This window comes from Triticum urartu, chromosome 6A (assembly GCF_056163025.1).
Source record: "Triticum urartu cultivar PI428250 chromosome 6A, HENAU_Tu73, whole genome shotgun sequence".
Classification (NCBI taxonomy): domain Eukaryota; kingdom Viridiplantae; phylum Streptophyta; class Magnoliopsida; order Poales; family Poaceae; genus Triticum; species Triticum urartu.
Window position 1 is genome coordinate 144,889,126 of NC_141878.1, and position 22,357 is coordinate 144,911,482.

A 22,357-nucleotide genomic window follows, 5' to 3' on the forward strand; every position below is an offset into this window, starting at 1 on the left:
GGTCTTCGCCTGCCAAAGGTTCCGGTGGTGACACCGTCCTAGGCTCCATGGTGTCCTCCGTCTTGCCGTCCTGCTGGTCTTGGTCTCGTTGCACCAATATGGAAACCTTTAATTGATGCCTCGGTACTTTGCGCCTGCGCTTGCCCCCTTGGCACCAAAGAGGAAGCAAGGACACTGCGTGCGTCGGTGCCCACCTGGTCTCGATCGTCATGGCTCACGTCACGAGGACCTTGCGAGGTTTGCCTTGCCTGGATCTCTCTGCCCCTCGTGATCCTGCCTGGCAAGGCTGCTCCTGAGGAGGTCTTGCGTCATCCACCTCGCGAGGCTTGGCCCCTCACGAGGGTCTTGAATACCTCGTTGATGAAGATGGGCCACACAGACCTGCTAGCCCAGCCACGTGTGGGTTGCGGGCAGGAAAGTCTTGGGACCCCCGTTCCTAGAACGCCGATAGTAGCCCCCGGGCCCAAGGCGCGCTCGGGCTTGGCTTCAAGGCGAAGCCAAAGGTCAAGTGCGCAGCACCGCGGGCCCCAATAGCCTGCGGCCTCGGCTATCGCGTGGTGGTTGATTGGACGTGGGCGTCTCCGCTGCCCCACACTGCCTCGGCAACTGCCCATCTTGACAAAAAGGCTAGCATAGACAGTGCTTTCCTTCATTGCTTCTTCCTTGCCTTGCTCCAGATCCCCTTTCTCGCTCCTTGTTGCCGAAAGCTCCAGATCTGCTCCAACCTCGCTCCGCATCTGCGACCAATGGCGCCGCGCAAGGTCAAGTCCTCCTTGGCGCCGGCTTGGTATGAGCTAGCTCTTGATGCGCCCAACGTCACAGAGAAGAACCTAGCCGCCACGCGCTTACTGACGATGGGTGAGGGAGTCCTGGACTAATGGGTCCTCGGGCGTCCGGCCTATTATCCATGGGCCGGACTGATGAGCTGTGAAGACATGAAGGCCAAAGACTGTACCCGTGTCCGGATTGGACTCTCCTTGGCGTGGAAGGCAAGCTTGGCGACCGACTATGAAGATTCCTTCTTATGTACCAGACTCTATGTAACCCTAGATTCCCCCTCGGTGTCTGTATTAACCGGAGGGGTTAGTATGGAAAGGATATACTCATTACCATAGTCATACAGGCTAGACTTCTAGGGTTTAGCCATTACGATCTCGTGGTAGATCAACTCTTGCAACACTCATAGTCATCAAGATCAATCAAGCAGGACATAGGGTATTACCTCCATAGAGAGGGCCTGAACCTGGGTAAACACCGTGTCCCCCGTCTCCTATTACCATCGATCCCAGACGCACAGTTCGGGACCACCTACCCGAGATCCTCCGGTTTTGACACCGACATTGGTGCTTTCATTGAGAGTTCCACTGTGCCGTCAACTAAAGGTTCGATGGCCCCTTCAATCGTCTGTAGTTACGTTGTCCAGGGAGAAACCTTCCTCCCTGGACAGATCCTCATGTTCGGCGGCTTCATACTGCGGGCCAACTCGCTTGGCCATCTGGAGCAAATCGATAGCTATGCCCCTGGCCACCAACTCAGATTTGGAAGCTTGAACTACGTCGCGGATATCCGTGGAGACTTGATCTTCAATGGATTTGAGATCGTGGCGATCGCTCCCCCTCGCCCCGATGAACATGACTTAAATCTGTCATCGGATCACATCAAGGAGATGGTTCCCAATACTGCTGCGACCTTAGATCCGGAGCAGTTGGCACCATCTGAAGCCACAGAGTCCGTGACACTGGAGCCGCACACAAACTCAACACCGTGCAATATCGGCGTCAACGGAATTTCGGACTCGTTTCCGACTATAAGTTTCGAACCTTGCGCGCTCCCGGACACCGAGATGGATCAGTTATCAATCATCGAGTTCGTCGCTGCAGATGTCTTCGAACACTCGCCCTTTGGCAATGTGCTGAATTCGTTGGAAAACCTGTCCCCGATGGGGGACTCACGGCCGAATTATGTCCGGTTTGAGCTAGAGGCTGACAATGGAGAATTTCGCTTCCCACGTGCCACCCACTTCATAGCCACTGTCGAGGACTTAACCGACATGCCCACTTCTGGCTCCGAAGACATTGACGGCATAGACGATGCCGATAAGGAGCAAGGCCAAGACCCGCCAGTCATCAGGTGTGGGACGGCCACCTCTTCATACGACGTGTACACGATCGATACACTTAAAAAGCCTCGCGGCAAGGACAAGGGAGATCCAGCTAAAACTCTTTAGACACAGTCTAAGTTACGGCGCCCCAAACGCCGCCCCAAGTCACGCTGCAGCAACAATGGCGCTGGAGAAAATAGTACTCCGGACGGTGCCGAAAGCAATGAAGACCCTGTGGGAGCAATATCCGAACAGGAGGAACAGGAAAACGGGCAAGCTAGCCCCGATGAACAGGCCCCGCCCAGCGACGGTTTGAAGGCGAGAACTACCTTCCGCTCTCTGAAGATGAGGTAAGCCTCGGCGACGAAGACTTCATCATACCCGAAGAGCCCCTTGAGCAGGAGCGCTTCAAGTGCAGGCTGATAGCTACGGCAAGGAGCCTAAAAAAGAAGCAGCAGCAGCTTCAAGCTGACCAAGACCTACTCAATGATAGATGGACCGAAGTCCTGGTCGCCGAAGAATACGGCCTTAGTGGCCTAGCCAAAAGCTACCCAAAGCACAGATCGCTATACCAATCCAATGACGGGGCATTGGAGCCCATACCATCATCACACAATGCGGCTGGTCGCCGACAACTCTGTCCGGATAAAGAGGCAACTCAAGCTGAACACCAGACCGCCCACCTCGCCGTAAAGGCAAGAACAATGCAGGTCACGATTACCCAGACAACCTGCAGAGGGACTTGAACAATACAGCGGGAAACACAAGACCGTTCTACGGATCGTGAAAGCATGCTTCGACGCGCGATGATGGCTACCTATTCGTATGTGTCAAACCTCGCCACGCCCGGTACAAAAACTGCACCGGGACTCCTTCGGAGTTACCTCGCAGTGTGGCCCAACATAGAGGTGCTGCACACCCGCTTTGCTTCACTGATGAAGTAATGGATCATGAATTCCCCGAAGGATTCAAACCTGTCAATATTGAATCATACGACGGGACAACCGATCTCGCGGTATGGATAGAAGATTTTATCCTCCACATCCACATGGCCCTTGGAGATGACCTCCACGCCATTAAATACCTCCCACTAAAACTAAAAGGATTGGCTCGGTACTGGTTAAACAGCCTGCCTGAAAACTCCATAGGCAACTGGGAGGACTTGGAAGAGGCCTTCCTCGATAACTTTCGAGGAACACATGTCCGGCCACCGGATGCCGATGACCTAAGTCACATTGTCCAACAGCCCAGAGAATCTGCCAGGGAGCTCTAGACTCGGTTCTTACTCAAAAAGAACCAAATTGTCGACTGTCCGGATGCGGAAGCCCTTGCAGCTTTCAGACACAGCATCCGAAACGAATGGCTTGCACGCCACCTCGCCCAAGAAGGACCTAAATCCATGACAGCCCTCACTGCTCTGATGGCCCGCTTTTGCGTGGGAGAAGACAGCTGGCTCGCTCGTAGAAGCAATAGCGCCAACAACCAAGGCACCTCCGAAATCCGAGACGGCAACGACTAGCCACGAGGAAGCAAAAACAATAGTTGCAATGACAATGAAAGTTCAGGCGACACAGCGGTCAACGCCGGATTCAGCAACCCCAAGCCCGGTCAGCAGAAGAAGCCATTCAAGGCGAATCGAGATGAACAATCCAGCCTGGACAGGATATTGGACCGACCCTGCCAGATTCATGGCCATCCCGATAAACCAGCTAATCATACCAATAGAAACTACTGGGTCTTTAAACAGGCCGGCAAGCTCAATGCTGAACACAGGGGGAGGAGGCCACCAAGCGACAGGGATGACGGAAAGGTTCACCAACGAAACATCGGTGGTCAGAAGTAGTCTCCACCCGAGGATCAACTACTCCTAGAACAGAAATAGCAACTCGGCTTCCGCCGCCCACTCCGTACACCTACAAAGTTTGTACCGCGCATACATCATTACGCACTCAAGATACCATGGGCATTGGCGGATGCACAATACGGACAAGCCTGCAAGCACTCCAGTAACTTTTTTTAATTATTTATTTTCTTTTTATTTATTCCATCGATATCCTTTAAAACAGGTGACGAACAGGATAAACATCGAAAACTGGCTCTATCGGAGTCTGGATCCGTACACTCACCTAAGGGGTCATTTCCATCAAGGACTGGCGGCACAGACGTGCGACCGGAGGTCCAAAATAACTTTTTGTAGACCGCACTCTCTATTTCTCGAGCCTGTACCATGCCTGTTCCTCCGCCTCCAACCCTGAGCATGTCAAATAGCCAGGAGGATGGCTTTTATATACATCATAAGTAATCATTGGCATATCACTCGGTTCCCATCAAACAATATCCGAACTAATCACCCGCATTGTTTCACCAACAAATATGGCTCCTATGGTTATTTCACAGAAATACCTTGGCATAACCTGCCAAGGGCTTGGTGTGGGAACAAATGAGTTTCCAGTAAAAGTACGAACAACTCTATAGCATACTTCGGCGTCGCAAGTTTAGCCTTATATGCATCAGCTCCGAATCATTGTCTTGGGTCAATACTTGGGTTGCCCGGCTCCTGTGCTTGCTACCCTATGTTCCGCTCTATCAGCTAGGGTAGTTAAGGGAGAACTACTGCGATTGTGCCCTGGTCTAAACCGGATGAGCACCTCAGTAGAGAAAGCCGAAAACTGACTGTCATGATGCGGTGTGAGCTGGTCAACCACTTGACGACTTCTTGGAATCTTTAGTGATTCTCCGTGTCACACGAGGGATCTTTTTCAGATCAAATATGTAAGGCACCATACGCCGCATACATACCAGGGGCTATGTCGTAGCCCCACCATAAAACTCCTATGGCCAAGTGAAAGTGTTAACGCCTTATAGTCCGATTGCCTGGTTCGCCGCATTATCACCTCCTTCATGGACCAAGACGTTGGATAAAGAGTGATTAAATACCGTTCTGAACACCCCTGTACTTCCTACGATGGGGCTGAAGCCGACGACTGGAAAACTTTCAGATTATATCAAAACGGCCGCACAGGAGGAATTCAAGCTTTCAAGCAAAACATAAATAGATTAACTATAAATTTATCTTTTACAATTTCCATACACCTCACTCGAATATTATGTCTTTTGACAACTGACCCTCTATAAAGCAGGCGGCCTCTATGACGTCTTTAGAATAATGCTCCAGTTCCGGACGGTCCTTGCCTTTGGGTGGACCCTTCGTCGCACCATCTATGGCCTTCATCTTCCCCCAGAACGTGTTGACTCGGGCAAAAGCCATCTGTGCACCCTCAATGCACGTTGACCGCTTCACAGCGTCGATACGCGGCACCGCGTCAACAAGCCTTTGCACCAAACCGTAATAGCTATTCGGAACAGGCTCGGTTGGCCACAACCGGATTACGACATCCTTCATGGCAGCGCCGGATATCCTATGAAGTTCGGCTCATTGGGACATCTGTTCATTGAGCAACAGAGGGCGCTTTGATGCGCCAAACTGCGACCACAAAATATTCTCCGTTGCATATCCATCTCGCGCTTGGTAATACTGCGCCGCATCGGCAGAACTCTTCGGCAAGGCCAAGAACTCGTCCAGAGAACGCCATACTTGGTTAAGCTGGGCATAGTTCGGGTCACCGAACTTAGTTTGTTGCAGAAAGGGCTTTCCAGCCGCAATCTGCCTCGCTTGTCGAACCTCCTCACGGGCTGCTCTGCATTCCGACCGCGCTTCTCTCGCCTCTTGTCAGTCCTTGTCCAGATCAGCCGTTAGGGCTTTACTCTCCTTCTCCAAAAATTCACAGCAACCGGTAGCATTCTCCAGTTCGAGCGTCATCGTGGATATCGTCTCCTCATCTTGGCGCCGTGCAGCTTGTTCGGCTTTTCATTCAGCCGATGCCTTTTCGGCAGCAGCATTGCTACGCCGGGCCTGCTCCTTGGCCCGGGCCATCTCGGCTCGAAGAACTTCAACGGCGGCAGCACCATCTGCAACCAAATCTCATCATCATGCTTATACCACAAAATGTATGAGGATTGCCCCAATACATACCTTGCGACTCGTCCAGACGCATATTGGTTAAAGCAAGATCATCCCCTACCATATTAAGCTTCCGCTGCAAATAGGCAATCTCCATAGTCCGGGAAGTGGCCAAGGGGGAAGCAGTCTGTGTTCAAAGTTCATCAGGTTAGTCCTCAAACGATCCTTTTCGATCCTGTAGGATCGAAAGTATGTCTAGAGGGGGGATGATTAGACTACTTGACCAAATAAAAACTTAACCTTTTCCCAATTTTAGTTCTTGGCAGATTTTAGCTATTGTAGGACAAGTCAAGCAATCATCATAGAATTCAAGCAAGCATGCAAAGAGTATATTGGCAGCGGAAAGTAAAGCATGCAACTTGCAAGAATGTAAAGGGAAGGGTTTGGAGAATTCAAACTCAATTGGAGACACGGATGTTTTTCCCGTGGTTCGGATAGGTGGTGCTATCCTACATCCACGTTGATGGAGACTTCAACCCACGAAGGGTAACGGTTGCGCGAGTCCACGGAGGGCTCCACCCACGAAGGGTAATGGTTGCGCGAGTCCACGGAGGGCTCCACCCACGAAGGGTCCACGAAGAAGCAACCACCCACGAAGGGTCCACGAAGAAGCAACCTTGTCTATCCCACCATGGCCATCGCCCACGAAAGACTTGCCTCACTAGCGGTAGATCTTCACGAAGTAGGCGATCTCCTTGCCATTACAAACTCCTTGGTTCAACTCCACAATCTTGTCGGAGGCTCCCAAGTAACACCTAGCCAATCTAGGAGACACCACTCTCCAAGAAGTAACAAATGGTGTGTTGATGATGAACTCCTTGCTCTTGTGCTTCAAATGATAGTCTCCCCAACACTCAACTCTCTCTCATAGGATTTGGATTTTGTGGAAAGAAGATTTGAGTGGAAAGAAACTTGGGGAAGGCTAGAGATCAAGATTCATATGGTAGGAATGGAATATCTTGGTCTCAACACATGAGTAGGTGGTTCTCTCTCAGAACATATGAGTTGGAATTGTGTATGTGTTCTGATGGCTCTCTCCACGAATGAAGAGGAGGTGGAGGGGTATATATAGCCTCCACACAAAATCCAACCGTTACACATAGTTTTCCAATCTCGGTGGGACCGAATCAACAAACTCGATCGGACCGAAAAGGTAAACCTAGTGACCGTTAGAGATTTTTGGTGGGACTGACATGCAACTCGGTAGGACCGATATGGTTAGGGTTTGGGCATAACATAATCTCGGTGAGACCGATTACACAAACTCGGTGAGACCGAGTTTGGTAATAAGCTAACCAGAGAGTTGGTCAGGCAAACTCGGTGGGACCGATTTGCTCTTTCGGTGAGACCAAAAAGTTACAAAAGGGAAACATAGAGTTTACATTGCAATCTCGGTGGGACCGATTCGCTCTTTCGGTGAGACCAAAAAGTTACGAAAGGGAAACAGAGAGTTTGCAATCCCATCTCGATGAGACCGAGATCCCTATCGGTAGAACCGAATTGCTAGGGTTTGGCAGTGGCTTATGACAAGTGAAACTCGGTGGCGCCGGATAGAAAGAATCGGTAGGACCGAGTTTGGCTTAGGGTTTAGGTCATATGTGGATATGGGAAAGTAGTTGAGGGTTTTGGAGCATATCACAAAGCACATGAAGCAAGAGGCTCATTAAGCAACACCTCATCCCTCCTTGATAGTATTGGCTTTTCCTAAAGACTCAATGTGATCTTGGATCACTAAAATATAAAATGAAGAGTCTTGAGCTTTTGAGCTTGAGCCAATCCTTTGTCCTTAGCATTTTGAGGGTTCCACTTTCACATCCATGCCATGCCAATCATTGAGCTTTCCTGAAATAGTCATCTTGGAATAGCATTAGCTCAATGAGCTATATGTTGTTATGAATTACCAAAACCACCTAGGGATAGTTGCCCTTTCAATCTCCCCCTTTTTGGTAATTGATGACAACATATAGATCAAAGCTTCGACAAATGATAATAAGCATGAAATATATTGTCGCTTTGAGAAGTATGTGACAAGTAAGAGCTCCCCCTAAATTTGTGCATATTTAAAATTTGCTTTGGACTGCAAATGCACAAAGAGTTAGAGTCATGGGTTACTCTTCCATGTCACATACATCTTGGTGGAGCGCTTAAAATGATAAGAATGAAATACATGCACTCATCACCTAGAATAGTGAATGATCACATAAGATAGATAAGATGATAATATTAAGCAAACATTAAGTGCAGCTTATGATCAAACACATGATCATCAATGTCTCACGAGCAATGACATAGTATCTCACACAAAAGCAAACAAAGTTCAAAAAACCACCAAATAAAACAAGAGAGAATAAAAGCAACACTCTCTCTCGAAGCCTATGATCTATACATTTTCTCCCCCTTTGGCAACAAGTTACCAAAAAGTTCCTAGAAAATGCATAGTGCTAAGTCGACACTCAGGCTTGATCTTCAGGTGGTGGTGGAGTCCGGAGCACTCCAAGGACGAAGCCTTCTGTAGACGTGGTCGGAGTCGAGGCTGAAGTGGACGCTGGAGCTGGTGGAACTGAGCCTGTAGCTGGTGCAGACGTGGTGGCTCTGGGGTCAGTAACTAGAACTGCAGACGACCTCGGAACTCATGGCACTCTGGCAAAGGCATCAGTTGTAGTCTTGCCTCTCCTCTCCTGCATGTCATCCTGGAGCTGTTCTACTACAGTCTGAATCTCTGTCACTTTGACATCCAAGTCATAGAACTTTTGTTCCATGATCCTCTCTAAGCTTTCCTGGTTCTGAGTTAGGGTGGCTAGTCCTTGCTCAATCCGCAAGGTGGATGCAATCAAGTAACCAAGCTGCTCTTGTTTGGTTTTCAGGAAATATTCAGATGCCTCCTCTTGAGTAGGCATCTTGGCAGCTTTCTCCTTCCTCGCCTTCTCCTTCTTGGCTTGTGCTTGGCCAAATGATGGTTCATTCTCAGTCATGACCACTTGATTATCTTCAAAGTCTGGACGGATGGGCAGGTGTTCCTTGTCCAATAAGTATATGCCCGTGCCCATCTTAGAGTTGATGATCTCCTGAATCTGTGGGGCATATCCACAGCTCCTCTTCTGGTCTGCTGCTGTCCTCTTGATTGTTTCAATCATAAGGCTCATGACTTTGAATTTCTGTGGCACGTCAAAGATATGAAGCAAGTTGATCGCGTGGCCCCTGATCATCTTGTGATCTCCAGACTTGGGCAATAGGGTGTGCCTAAGAATCCAGTTGATGGTTGACAGCCCTGACAGAAGATAGTGTACTGAGCCAAACTTGAACGTGTCAAGTGCTTCATTTGGAATCTCCTTGTACATGTTTGACATTGAGTTGTGGTCCATCTTCTTCTTGGCATAAATGTCCAAGTCATCGTCATGCTCTTCTGGGGCATTAATCAGCTGAGCCCATTCAGCAACTGTAGACTGGTACCTCGTACCCTCTGACATCCATACAATCCTGCCATCTGGATAGAAATGGGCTGTGGAGTAGAACTGCATGATGAGTTCCTCGTTCCACTTTGTGAGCTTCTGCCCAACAAAGTCCTCTACTCCACATGCCTTGAAGCTGTCCTGCACTCCAGGGTAGTACTCTTCGTTGTCCTTGATGTATTGCCAATCAACCCATCTCATATCACAGACAATTGGCTTCTTGTCTAGCAGCACTGTCTCATAAAAGTCTTGCTGCTCCTTGGTGTGAAACCTGTAGTCAACTGCAGTCCTTCTCCTTGAAGCATACGGGTCTGCTTCTCTCCACTTCCGGAGCCCTGAATCTCTCCCGAGTTTCATATCCTCAGCCACAGGATGAGCATCGTTGTGGTCTAGGATCTTGGGCTTGAGCTTTCTAAGAACATTCTCTTCTTCTTCTTCTGCAGCTTCAGGCACTGGGGCCTTGTTCTTCTCAGTAGCTGGGATGCTTCTTGTGTTCTTCTTTGGCTTTGGCTTTGGAGCTGGCTTGGCCTTGGAAGCAGCTGCCCCTGTTCTTATGGCATCACCCATCAGCTTGGGTGCCTTAGGTGCTGGTGCAGCTACCTCTTCTTCTTCCTCCTCATCTTCCATGATGGAAGCCTTGCCAAGCACTCTGGCTACAGTTTTCTTCACCCTTTCTTTCCTCTTCTTGCCTTCAGTAGCAACTGGCTCAATGGGAGTGGGCTTCTCAGTTGAAGCTCTGGCCTTTGACATAGGCTGCCTGCCTGCTGGCCTTTTGATCTTCATCCCTGGTTTTATGCCCTGTGCTGGCTCAACTCTCTTGGAAGTTGCTTCCTCTTCTGCCACATAATCCTCATCTTCTGAGTCTGAGGTTCTCTTCTTTCTCTGTCTTGTGGCAGCTTTAGGCAGATTGCTAGGGGTGCTCCTGCTGCCATCATCTGAGGAACTTGAGGGACTAGTGCCCTCACTCATCTGCACTTGCTGCTCTGACAAGTTCTGGCTATCACTTTGGTCTGACATGATGCAAACTCTGACTGCTGACCCTGTGAATAGGTTATAGATGAGATAGAGTGGATAAGCATCACAAAATGCAGAGATTTTTGCAAAAGAATAATTCAAAAACTTAGTTTTAGTTTCCCACTGAAAGCATCTCGGATCTACCGATTTCTAAACTCGGTGATACCGAAGCAGTTTTGGCACCTAAACTAGTGAACTCGGTCAGACCGAGTCACAGTTCGGTGGCACCGAGACTGCTAGGGTTTCACAGAGTTCCAAAATTGGTCACACCGATAAGTAATTCTCGGTCAGACCGAGTCTCACTTGTGCAATGGCATAAGCCAAATCGGTGGGACCGAGTTTTTCAACTCGGTGGGTCCGAGATGGTTTCGGCGGAAACCTAACCCTAAAATTTTCGAATTAAACCTAATCTACGAGTTCATTGACTGGATAGAAGTTTAACAAACATGGCAAGAATCATGATGATCACAATGTGCTAAGAATCGGATTGGGGAATAGCACAAAGATCGAGTCCATACCCTAGTTCGGCGGAGACTCGCTACGGCGGCAACGGCGGGGTTGAATTTCCGTTGATGGCGACGGAGACCAGCGACTGGAGGCGGCTGGCGGTGAGGAGACGATCCGGAGACCAAGTTGGCAGAGCAGGCTATCGCGCGGGCGAAGGGGTTCGGAGAAATTTCCAAATTTTTTCCCGTGACTATATATAGCCCGACCCTGTCGGTGTGACCGAGTGGAACAACTCGGTGGCACCGAGATGCAAAACTGTATACAGTTGTTGCAACTCGGTGTGACCGAATGGTTCAAATCGGTTGAACCGAGATCGAAAACCTAGATCAACTTAATGATCTCGGTAGGACCGAAAGTAGGGTATCGGTCAGACCGAGAATCATAAAGAGGTTTTGGAAGTTTAAGTCTATGACGAATCGGGGACTCCGAGCACTCCTCACACAGAGTGGTTCGAATCTGACTTGATCAAATTTTGTGATGTAGCATGAATAGAGTTTGAGACGAGAAAAGCATAGATAGCTAGAGGAGGTTCTTAGGCATTCTTGTCCATCCACTTGGCAAAAGGAAATAAAACCAAACAATCAAAACAACAAGTGGATGTCCTCGAATGAGTAAAATATGCAACCAGCATGCTCACACAATAAGATGGCAAATGAAATATGTGACAAGGCATGCACAACCAATTCTAGCATCTATCAAGCAATTTGCGATGAGAAGGTCATCTATATATGAGTATATTGACTTAGGAGTCAAGTGAGAACACTTGATCATAGGTCATACTCATCGTTAAAGCTCAAGTGGGGTTACCACTTTTACATAAAGCATTGTTGTGTTCACATCTTTGGAGTTGCTTTAGCTCATGTCTTAGAGTAAAGCTCCCCCTAGATGTGATATCCCCCCTTAGAGGGATGAACTAACCTCGGGTTTTGTCGATGATGACTTCATGTAGATGTTGAAGATGTGGATGCTCAATGTTGATGTAGATCACTTGGAGCTATCCATTTGAGTGAATTGCACTTTCAATACCTACATGGGTTAGTCCCACAAGTAACAAACAATGATATCCATGGACATAGAGTGATGCACACACAAGATGATGTCCATGAAAACTTTTAGGTTACCTTGTCCCTTGTCTTACCAACAAGAGGGTTTGTTACTCCTTGAACTAGTGCAAGATGTGGAAGTTGATTGCACTTGTTCTTGCCAAAATGATAAGAGTGAAGTATGTTGGCGGAGTCACCCTCAAGAACTCTCTAGATCTTCTTCTTTTGGATCCACACCATCTTGATGGGAATCCTTGGAGTTGTAGTCGTACTTGCTGAAGTGGAACTTGAAGTAGTCTTGGGAATCCACTTGACTAAGGTCTTAGGAGCTTCTTCAAATGCATCAATTTCCTCTTGAAGCTTGTCCTTGCCTTTTTGCTTGTAGTCTTGTGGTGGAAGATCATCTTGAGCTTGTGTCCCCTTGAAAGAAGTATCATACTTCTCTTGTTGAGGAACAAACTTTGTCTTGGGGTATTGATCTTCTTCCCACTCAACTCCATTGGCATTGAACTTTCGTTCAAAACCAGCACCTTGATTCTTCCGGTGCATTCCTTGCTTGCGCACAATTTCCTCGAATTGCTTATTCCCGGCAAGGCTTTTGTTCATTCCCTTCAACAAGCTATTTTCTTGCTCAAGTGTAACTTGGCTAAGATAATCATTAGTGGAATCAAGAGAACTACTAGAAGCAACAATATTGGATTTAGCATGATCATTGTTACTGCTAGAGGAAGAATCTTTCTTGTTCTTGTTACTAGACTTGACTTGAGGCATGTAAGTGGATAAGAGTAAACGCTTGGCAATGTAAGAAGAACTTTTCTTGCGGAGATCATCATTGATTGCTTTTAAGAACTCATGCTCTTGCTCAATATTGAGCTTTTCAAAGCGTAATTTCTCATGAGCTCTTAAAAGTTCTCGATGATCTTTGAAGATAGTTTCATGAGCTAACTTAAGAGTGTTTAGTTCTTTAGTTAGAGCCTCAATCTTCTCCTTATCATTGTCATTCTTTTTATCTTGATTAGCGTGATTAATTAACGTTTCATCATAGTATTCATCACTAGAGTTGTCAACAAGCAAATCATCACCTAACAAGTCATCTTCATCACTATTGAAATCAACATACTCGGGGTGTGTGTTACCTTAGGACCTTTGGCCATGAAGCATCTTCCAATTCCTTCATTTGGTGAGTCAAATATGTCATAGGAGTTGGTTGACACAAGTGCTAGACCGGCAACACCTTCATCTTGAGTATCTTTGGAGTCGGAGTGATAACTTCTCGCGGAGTGGCTGTCGGAGTCGGAGCCGGATACCCATTCACCAACATGAGCTTGATGTCTTCGTTTTGTGTAGCTCCTTGATGATTTTTCCTTCCTTTCTGAATCCTTGCTTCTCCGTGAGTATCTTCGTTCATAACGATCATCTCTACTCCTTCTGTCTCTTGGTGGTGATTCTTTGGTTCTTCTTTTTGGAGAATCTTCTCTTCTCTTGTAGGGAGCCGTACACTAGTTGGAATAGTGTCCGGGTCTTCCACAACTGTAGCAGTTTCGCTCTCAACTAGAAGATCTTTTGTCATTGTAGGACCTTGACTTGAAGCTTCTATCTTTGCTTCTACTCTTGTAGAACTTGTTGTAGTTCTTCACCATTAAGCTCAATTCTTCATTGAAGTTTTGTTTCTCACTTGATGATGTAGGGGCTTCACATGAGGCTTTGTAGGCACCACTTGATTTGTTGTGAAGTTCCTCTTTATCCTTAAGTGACATCTCATGAGCAACAATTCTTCCAATCACCTCCGTTGGCTTGAGATCTTTGTAATTGGGCATCATTTGGATCAATGTGCACACGGTATCATATTTTCCATCCAAGGCTCTTAGAATCTTCTTGATGATGAATCTATCAGTCATCTCTTCACCTCCTAAGCCGGCAATCTCATTTGTGATGAGAGCAAGCCTAGAGTACATTTCAGCGACACCTTCACCATCCTTCATTTTGAACTTGTCAAGTTGACTTTGAAGCACATCCAACTTGGATTCCTTGACGGAGTCGGTACCTTCGTGCATATCAATCAAAGTGTCCCAAATTTCCTTTGCATTCTCAAGACGGCTGATTTTGTTGAATTCTTCGGGGCACAATCCGTTGAAGAGAATATCACAAGCTTGAGCATTGTATTGCAACATCTTCAACTCATCCGCGGTAGCTTCACGGTTTGGTTCTTTCCCATCAAAGAAGTCACCTTGCAAACCAACACACACAATAGCCCAAACAGCGGGGTTATGTCCAAGAATATGCATTTTCATTTTATGCTTCCAACTAGCAAAATTAGTACCATCAAAGTAAGGACCTCTACGGTGATAATTTCCCTCGCTAGACGCCATACTCTCCTAGGTTGTGAAACCAAGGCTATGACCACCAAAAGCTATGGAGATCAAAGCAAATGGAGACCAAAGCTCTGATACCACTTGTAGGATTGAAATTATGTCTAGAGGGGGGGTGATTAGACTACTTGACCAAATAAAAACTTAACCTTTTCCCAATTTTAGTTCTTGGCAGATTTAGCTATTGTAGGACAAGTCAAGCAATCATCACACAATTCAAGCAAGCATGCAAAGAGTATATTGGCAGCGGAAAGTAAAGCATGCAACTTGCAAGAATGTAAAGGGAAGGGTTTGGAGAATTCAAACGCAATTGGAGACACGGATGTTTTTCCCGTGGTTCGGATAGGTGGTGCTATCCTACATCCACATTGATGGAGACTTCAACCCACGAAGGGTAACGGTTGCGCGAGTCCACGGAGGGCTCCACCCACGAAGGGTAATGGTTGCGCGAGTCCACGGAGGGCTCCACCCACGAAGGGTCCACGAAGAAGCAACCACCCACGAAGGGTCCACGAAGAAGCAACCTTGTCTATCCCACCATGGCCATCGCCCACGAAGGACTTGCCTCACTAGCGGTAGATCTTCATGAAGTAGGCGATCTCCTTGCCCTTACAAACTCCTTGGTTCAACTCCACAATCTTGTCAGAGGCTCCCAAGTAACACCTAGCCAATCTAGGAGACACCACTCTCCAAGAAGTAACAAATGGTGTGTTGATGATGAACTCCTTGCTCTTGTGCTTCAAATGATAGTCTCCCCAACACTCAACTCTCTCTCATAGGATTTGGATTTTGTGGAAAGAAGATTTGAGTGGAAAGCAACTTGGGGAAGGCTAGAGATCAAGATTCATATGGTAGGAATGGAATATCTTGGTCTCAACACATGAGTAGGTGGTTCTCTCTCAGAACATATGAGTTGGAATTGTGTATGTGTTCTGATGGCTCTCTCCACGGATGAAGAGGAGGTGGAGGGGTATATATAGCCTCCACACAAAATCCAACCGTTACACACAGTTTTCCAATCTCGGTGGGACCGAATCAACAAACTCGATCGGACCGAAAAGGTAAACCTAGTGACCGTTAGAGATTTTCGGTGGGACTGACATGCAACTCGGTAGGACCGATATGGTTAGGGTTTGGGCATAACGTAATCTCGGTGAGACCGATTACACAAACTCGGTGAGACCGAGTTTGGTAATAAGCTAACCAGAGAGTTGGCCAGGCAAACTCGGTGGGACCGATTTGCTCTTTCGGTGAGACCGAAAAGTTACAAAAGGGAAACATAGAGTTTACATTGCAATCTCGGTGGGACCGATTCGCTCTTTCAGTGACACCGAAAAGTTACGAAAGGGAAACAGAGAGTTTGCAATCCCATCTCGGTGAGACCGAGATCCCTATCGGTAGAACCGAATTGCTAGGGTTTGGCAGTGGCTTATGACAAGTGAAACTCGGTGGTGCCGGATAGAAAGAATCGGTAGGACCGAGTTTGGCTTAGGGTTTAGGTCATATGTGGATATGGGAAAGTAGTTGAGGGTTTTGGAGCATATCACTAAGCACATGAAGCAAGAGGCTCATTAAGCAACACCTCATCCCTCGATAGTATTGGCTTTTCCTAAAGACTCAATGTGATCTTGGATCACTAAAATATAAAATGAAGAGTCTTGAGCTTTTGAGCTTGAGCCAATCCTTTGTCCTTAGCATTTTGAGGGTTCCACTTTCACATCCATGCCATGCCAATCATTGAGCTTTCCTGAAATAGTCATCTTGGAATAGCATTAGCTCAATGAGCTATATGTTGTTATGAATTACCAAAACCACCTAGGGATAGTTGCACTTTCAGATCCTCCGTTTTGCTTCCTAATGGAAGCCAACCTGAGTATCAGGGGCTACTACCTATACACAGGCGCATCTTTGCAATTGAAACATAGCTGAAAACATTATGTCACAATCCTCGAAGCCCTTCAGTAGGCTCATGAAGGCTTCATTTAATCCGCTCTTTGTGGACGAAATCTTTTCAATCACTGTACCCATCAAGGTACGTTGTTCCCCCGAGACAGATGCTTTCCGCAACATGTCCCGCAACGTATCCGGAGTCCCCGGGTCTCTGGAAGCTGCTCCAAAAGCACAATCATGCTTTGAAGGAATCTGCTCACCCGTCTTCAAAATCGCTGTCGGCTGTGAACCAGACAGTCAGAGGCCTTTGTTATCATCAGCCCTGGAATCCCGGATGGTCGGAGACCCACCTTTGGGTACTGCCTCTTCTGTCCCCCGGTCTAAAGGGACCCTCCGCGATGACACTTCAGAGTCATCCGCCTTATTGGGTGAGGAGGTCGGAGGAGGCGTCTCGGTCTCCATCATCTCTGGGAGGAGACTCCCAAAAGAAGAGGATCGCCCAGAAACATTTTGTGCCGACCTGTAAAAATGCATAAATGCGTTACGTGTATCTTCGGTAGCAATAACGGAGTAGGACGCTATCAAAGTACTCCAGATTCTCTTATGGTTTGGCTGAGGGCTTGTCGCCTTGTTGGAGCTGCTCAACGGCGTCACTTTCCAAACCCAAGCCGGTCGAAGGTGGCATCTTGCCCTTCTTGGAAGACCGCCCCTCCCAATCTTCAGAGGCGGCCCTTTTCCTCCTGTTTGGAGAAGGTATACTAGGTCCTTTTCCTCCTCCATCTTCGGGCGAGGAAAGGTCGATTTCTTCAGACTCAATGTCTGACTTACCTCCGGAACCAAGATCATCTTGGATCTTTTCGCCCTCCCCTGCTGGTGCCTGGTATGGCACCGAGGCCAGCATCCTTGTTAACAGAGGAGTAGCTGAGTCGTCGGGAAGGGGAGATAGACACCTAATCAATTCCACCTTCTTTATCCAGCCCTGAAAAAGGATGATGATGTTGGTATCTTGCCACTAGATATCTGACTATAAGGTATTCGGTAAACAGGTACTTACCGGGGTATCCAGATGGTTACAGTCTAGGCCAACATCTTTGGTGGTGTCCGGCCGTTGCCTTCGTTTCCCAAAGAATAATCTCCACATTCCTTCGTGCGTTGTGCTGAATAAGTGTTGAAGAGTACGCGGCCCTTCTGGATTAAACTCCCATAGGTGAAGAGGCCGTCAATGGCGCAGCAGGGTCCGACAGACCAGCATTACATGAACGATGTTGGTTATGTCGATGTCCCTCTCGATGAGGCCTCAGATGCGGCTTTGCAGAGTTCGCACATCATTCGTTGATCCCCAATCCAGCCGTTGTTAATCCACGATGCAAGCTGAAGTGGGGGCTGGATCGGAATGCGGGCGCAGTTGCCCACTTGGAGCTGGGGGGCTCGGTGATATAGAACTACCCGTGCTGCCACAGATCAGAAGATTTGGCGAAGGATCCTTTCAGCCAAACGGCGCTAGCAAGCTTGCTCACTTTAGCGCCGCCACACTCGGCCTGCTCCCCTCTACCACTTGCGGCTTCACATCGAAGGTCTTGAGTCACAAGCCAAAGTGCGGAGGAGTTCGGAGGAGGGCTTCGCACGTGACGATAAACGCCGAGATAAGAAGAATAGAGTTCGGGACCAAATCGTGAAAGTCTAGTCCGTAATAGAACATGAGCCCTCAGACGAAGGGGTTAAGTGCAAACCCCAACCCGCGGAGGAAGTGTGACACGAACACGACCCTCTCGCTGGATCTAGGGGTGGGAATAACCTGCCCCTCAGTAGGAATCCGATGATGGATTTCAGCGGTCAAGTACCTCGCCGCCCGAAGCTTTGCAATGTCTTCCTCCGTAACAGAAGAAGCCACCCACCGGCCTTGACGACTGGATTCGGACATGATTGGGGCTGGTGGTGACCGAAACCCGGGTGTTGGAACTCGGGGTAGCAGGGGTTGAGGAAGAGGAAAACGTGGAAGAAAAAGATGGGTTTGTACCCCTATATAAAGGATGCAAATATCAAACATCTCCTCTTGGGCCTCATAAACTTGCTTGTTTCCAAGGAGTTGTCCCCCAACGACGGTTGGGTTACCCATGTACGGGTTGACAGGAATCCCTTAAAAAGGGGAGGCACGACCTCCGCTGGGATAAGACGCGCCAATAGGACCACGTCTTGGGACGTGGGGCGACGGGCCAGCTAACACGGTTCGCAAGTAGTGGCTGGGCAGGCGTCGTGTCATACTACCAAAAAGTGGTCGGTGGGTTGAACCCATGAAATATTATGTCCTCTGCGCTTGTGCATACAAGTCCGGATACAATCATTAACCTCTTAAGATCAACTAGGAGTTCGAAAGGGGGGAACCCGCCTTGCAATGCCGAAGACAATCTGTGCACCGGACTCCTCGTCATTGAAGCCAGGTTCAGGGGCTACTAAGGGAGTCCTGGACTAAGGGGTCCTCGGGCATCCGACATGATATCCATGATCCGGACTGATGAGCTGTGAAGACATGAAGGCCGAAGACTGTACCCGTGTCCGGATTGGACTCTTCTTGGCGTGGAAGGCAAGCTTGGCGACCGACTATGAAGATTCCTTCTTATGTAACCGACTCTATGCAACCCTAGATTCCCCCTCGGTGTCTATATAAACCGGAGGGGTTAGTCCGAAAAGGATATATTCATTACCATAGTCATACAGGCTAGACTTCTATGGTTTAGCCATTATGATCTCGTGGTAGCTCAACTCTTGTAACACTCATATTCATCAAGATCAATCAAGCAGGACGTAGGGTATTACCTCCATAGAGAGGGCCTGAACCTGGGTAAACACTTTGTCCCCCATCTCCTGTTACCATCGATCCTAGACGCACAGTTCGGGACCCCCTACCAGAGATCCGCCGGTTTTGATACCGACAGCGGGGGAGAGAGACGAGAGGGGGAAGACGGAGCCCCGTCTTGCCTCCGATGAGCCGGAGCCTGAGGGAAGCACCTTCTTCCCTTTCTTCACGAGAAGCGTCACCGCCGGGTTGGTCCCCCCCTTTTCTGATTTCTTTTTCGATGTCCTCGACCACATCGGGCTGCAGGCGCTGCATCTCCATCCCAACTCCATTCTTCTCTTGTCTATCTTCACCTACTATTGCGAGGCGTACCTAGGCGTGATGCCGTCCGTGGCACTGCTGCGCCACTTCTTCTTCCTCCGCCTCACCGGCGGTCATATCTCCAGGTGCGCCAACTTCATCGTGGCCGACTAGGCCAACTCGATCTCGAACACCGGGAAGAGGGTTGACAACATCAGGGCCAAAGGGTCATGATGAGTGCCAAGTGTGCCCCATCCATGCTTGGAACTGCCGACGGAGGCGCCCCAGTCTGACAAGGGGTGGTCTCGTGTAGAGCTCACTGATGAGCGGGCGTCGTCGGTGTTGGAGCAGATGAAGATCGATTTGAAGCCGGGCAATGCGAAGGCGGCCAAGGTGACGGGGGCCATGCTCCTGAAGGAATTCTTGACGCTGCGCATTGATCCACTTTAGGCGCGCACGCGCGCCCTTTGTGGAAGCTTGGAGATGAAGAAGACAAGATTCATCTGAGCCCGGTGGCCTTGCTTGATGACGAGCAGACTGTAGTTCTACGCCTCTTGGTTGGGGATAACGAAGATTACCCGCTGAACACCTTTGTTCCTTTGTTCCATCGCAAGGACTGGGAGCAATTCGTTGCCTCCAGGTCGATCCTTGACGCGTGCGGGCTGGTGCCGCCGGCGCTCGCTGGGGCCTCTGCAACGCCGAAGCCGGTGGAGGTGTCCTCTGATGAGTCCCGCGGGGAGGAAGAGGGGAAGGAGGACTCGGAGGAGACCCGCGAGGAGATGGGGGAGAACTCCCCCTTGAGCAAGGCTGACATCCTCTGTGCTCTGCCAGACGATGCCGAGGCCGACGCCCGCCTGGAGGAGAGGGACCTGCCCCTCATCGCGACAAGGGGTAGATCGTCGCTGGTCTCTCGAGATGCTGCCTCCAACTTGGCACCACCTGGGGCCGGATCCGGCCCTTCTACTGCACCGTCTTCTGTCCCCGGAGCCCATGTGCCCACTCCTCAGGCCTCGATGCTTTCGGGTTTCAGGCTCTCCAAGCGGAAGGTGGACTATGTCGCAGTGGATCAGTAAGTGCTTCGAGCTTCGTCTTGCTCCTGCTTGTACTTGCTATTTTCTGACATTCGCCCTTGGTTGATCAGGCTGGTGTCTTCAGTGAAGAACAGGAAGGAGGATGCCGCGGCCATGCCCCCCTCCGTAGAGAAGAGAGGCGACAGCACCCGCACCTCCCCAGCCCGGTCGCTCTCGCAAGGCCAGGAGGAGCATCGGCAGGATAGATCAGCCCCCGTGGCCCCACTGGCTCCAGAAGTGCCGGCACCCGGCTTTGGTGATGAGGTCCCAAGGGCTCTGAAACCCTTGATCTTCCAGGCTCTGGTAACGACATCGCCTCCTCCTCCTGCTGTGCCTCTGGCCCCAAATTCTTCTGCCTCCTCCACAGTCTTGGAGCGTGTCTTCTCGGGGATGGCTAAGCTGCGAGAAGCCCTCCTAGGCGCGGACCCGCACCTAGTGGCTGGGTGCTGGGAGCTGGCCTCGGGCTGGCTTCACTCCGACTCGGCAGTTCGAGCGTTGTTGAGCCAGGCCGCGGCGGCCTCCGAGAAGGAGAAGCAGGCCGCCGCCAGAGCTGCTGCCGATCGCGAGGTGGCGCTGAAGGACGCCGAGGCCGCCCGCGACCGCTGCCGAGAGATAGAGGGCGAGCTGAAGAGGTTGCGTGGCGAACGTGCAAAAGAAGCATGCGACCGCAAAACGAAGGAGGAGGAGATGAAGGCTCGGGAGGATGCCATCAAGGGCCGTGATGCCGAGCTGGGGGAGCTGACGAAGGCGCAGGCCGTGGAGCACAGCCGACTGGAGGAGCTGGAGCAGAAGGCGAAGGCGAGGGAGGCCGAGCTCGACGCCAAGGCGAAGGTCCTGGCCGAAAACCGCGTGGCCTTCTCGCTTCTTGAGAAGAGGTCCAGCGTGGCGCTGAAGTTACTGTACGAGAGGGGCCTGGTGTCGGTGTCAAAACTGGTGGATCTCGGGTAGGGGGTCCCGAACTGTGCGTCTAGGCAGATGGTAACAGGAGACAAGGGACACAATGTTTTTACCCAGGTTCGGGCCTTCTCGATGGAGGTAAAACCCTACTCCTGCTTGATTAATATTGATGATATGGGTAGTACAAGAGTAGATCTACCACGAGATCAAAGAGGCTAAACCCTAGAAGCTAGCCTATGGTATGATTGTTGTTCGTCCTATGGACTAAAACCCTCCGGTTTATATAGACACCAGAGAGGGCTAGGGTTACACAGAGTCGGTTACAATGGGAGGAGATCTACATATCCATATTGCCAAGCTTGCCTTCCATGCCAAGGAAAGTCCCATCCGGACACGGGACGAAGTCTTCAATCTTGTATCTTCATAGTCCGAGAGTCCGGCGAAAGGTTATAGTCCAGCTATCTGGACACCCCCTAATCCAGGACTCCCTCAGTAGCCCCTGAACCAGGCTTCAATGACGACGAGTCCGGCACGCAGATTGTCTTCGGCATTGCAAGGCGGGTTCCTCCTCCAAATACTTCATAGAAGATTTTGAACACAAGGATAGTGTCCGGCTCTGCAAAATAAGTTCCACATATTTTCGTAGAGAGAATAATATTTACACAAATCTAATCTGCTGACGTATTTCGTAGCGTGTCATCACACCACAGCCATGCCTTTATCTGAACTGTTTTTACTGTCCCACCTAAGCGCGTTTTACGAGGCGGTTTCCTTGGACACGTCTTGTTGAAGCAGAGATTGTGTCCCCTTTATTTACGGGATTCTCATCAATACGTACATGGGTAACCCAGTCGTGCCCGTTGGTATGCCTCCTCGATCAAAGGCGAGTCCCAAACAGTCAC